Source organism: Pristiophorus japonicus, unplaced genomic scaffold (genome assembly GCF_044704955.1).
Source record: "Pristiophorus japonicus isolate sPriJap1 unplaced genomic scaffold, sPriJap1.hap1 HAP1_SCAFFOLD_70, whole genome shotgun sequence".
NCBI classification, from domain to species: domain Eukaryota; kingdom Metazoa; phylum Chordata; class Chondrichthyes; family Pristiophoridae; genus Pristiophorus; species Pristiophorus japonicus.
In genome coordinates, this window is record NW_027254613.1 from 1,193,683 (window position 1) to 1,195,939 (window position 2,257).

Here is a 2,257-nt window from a genome sequence, read left to right on the forward strand (position 1 = left end):
CACTTTACCAGGGAGACTTTGAGGGTGTCCTTGTAACGTTTCCGCTGTACTTCTTTGGCTCGTTTACCCTGAAGGAGCTAATCATAAACACGTAAGGATTCGGGGCCGGAGTTGGCTATTCGTCCCCTCGAGCCTGGTCCACCATTCAAGAAGACCCTGGCAGTTCTTCAACAGCAAGATTCGACATCTGGGGCGGAGCCAACAGGCGCCTGGCTGCAATGAGTGATAAAAACCTACGTTGGACAGAAGCCTGGCTAGCTCAGTCGGTAGAGCATGCGACTCTTAATCTCAGGGTCGTGGGTTCGAGCCCCACGTTGGGCGATTGTATTTCTTTTCATTTAATGTTGCTTTCTTGGAAAACCTCTGACCGAAACGGCACAAAACAAAAATGTTCCTTTCAAAGTCATTGAACTCCGAAATTTCAGCGCGCCACGAATCTCCTGAATCAGATGCCTCTAGTTTTGCCGACTCAATCCATGTCTCTTTGCAATGTTGTGCTCCCACCCACACTATGAAATGTGCCACTAACTTATCGAATCATGGAATGGTTACAGCACGGAAGGCCATTCGGCCAATCGAGCCCGTGCCGACTCTCAGCGAGTCCCACTCCCCCGCTCTTTCTCTGTAGCTCTGCAATTGTTTTTCCTTCAGACCCTTATCCAACTCCCGTCTGAAAGATAAGATTGAGTCTGCCTCCACCGCCCTTTCAAGCCGTGCATTCCAGATCCTAACCACTCGCTGCTAAATGGCCATCTCCTGTTCCGATGTGTAAAGTCTGTGAAACACGAGATCAATTACTGCCAAACTCACAGCCTTCCGAAATATAGCACCATCATTCTATTCTCGTAAAACCAGCTCCTGAAGTATCGGCCAGCTGTGTAGGTTAAAGCTCTGGTTTTATACCTAAGATTACTTTAACTGTAGTGTAGTGGTTATCACGTTTGCCTTACACGCGAAAGGTCTCTGGTTCGAGCACGGGTGGAAACGTTATTTTGGAGACTATTTTTGCTGTGAAATAAATTGAACAAAAGTCGCCCCAGGTTCCTTGTCGCATGAGCACTGAACATTTTAAACCAGTCTCCAACATACAGAGTGAGTAAAATAAGATAGGGGAGAAAACTTCATCAATGATTCAAAATCCTTAAATAATTAAAGTTCAGTTATTGAAGTTTCCACTGTCCCTCAGTAGCAATTCAACAAAACAACGCTGTCGGTTAATGAGTGGGGAATAAAACAAATAATCTTCATCCATCCCCATCCCCCGACACACTGTTTAATTAGTTGCATGTCATTATTTTAAAGATTTTGAATGAAAGAGTTACTTTCTGAATCTGGGCTCCCTCTGTGAGCACCGCACCACGAAACGAGCAGGAAACACATTAAAGAGTTTACACAATTGCTGACATTTCTTAGCTTTTTTCTTGTGTTTTCTCAGCTCTTCCTCCTTTTCAGCTCCTGACAGCAGATATTGCTGTGATTAAACCTGATCACAATGCAATGTCTGCCTCAATGTTTCCCCGGTGTCAGGCAGCGATACGCCTGCTGCCCTCATTTATTTCATGTGACAGGACACAAAAGTTCAAAATCAACCTGCAGGCAGCCACACACAGCACTGAATAGACAAGATGGCCGTTCTGTGTTCAGGTCATTGTCTCCTCTGGAGATGTGGGTTCATGTCCCACTTCTGATACTATTTTTGAACCAAAAATTAATGTGCGATAAAATGGAACAAGAGCAGTCCGAGGTGCATTGTCACATGATGCAAGCGATCTCGGATCCGGAACAAAGCTCCCCACACACCGAGCACAGGCTCAGGAAAACGCCGGGGGAGAGGATATCCCGGTCACTGGGCCTTCCAGTCACACTTAACAAGTGCCCGGTCTGAAACTTTCCAGAGCAATAACTTGTAACTGAAATTTCTACCAGTCAGGATGGCCAAGCGGTCTCAGGTGCTGTGTTCAGTTCACAGTTTTCTCTGGAAATTTGGGCTCAAATCCCACTCCTGACATTCAGTGTTTTTAATTGCAAACTCATTTGTTTGACACCACTCTGAAGTGCTTTGGGACATCCATCGAACTGAATAAAATGACCCCACTTCACGTGCAAACAATGATATCAAAGTTACTTCTCAAACTGGGATGAGATCCTGGTTGTCTGTAGCGAAAGGAATGGTTTTGTGAAGCATTGAAATGTGCCCTCTATATATCTCGCAGTGCTCATTTAAAAACACGGTTATAATTTGTTTCAATGCAAGAGA

The 2,257-nt window shown here is 45.1% G+C and overlaps 1 non-coding gene across 1 annotated transcript; it reads left to right on the plus strand.

The window, feature by feature from the left end:
* Positions 1-248: 248 nt before the first annotated feature.
* trnak-cuu (transfer RNA lysine (anticodon CUU)) lies at positions 249-321 on the plus strand. The gene has a single exon. It is a non-coding gene; the product is annotated as a tRNA-Lys (tRNA).
* The last annotated feature ends 1,936 nt before the right edge of the window (positions 322-2,257 follow it).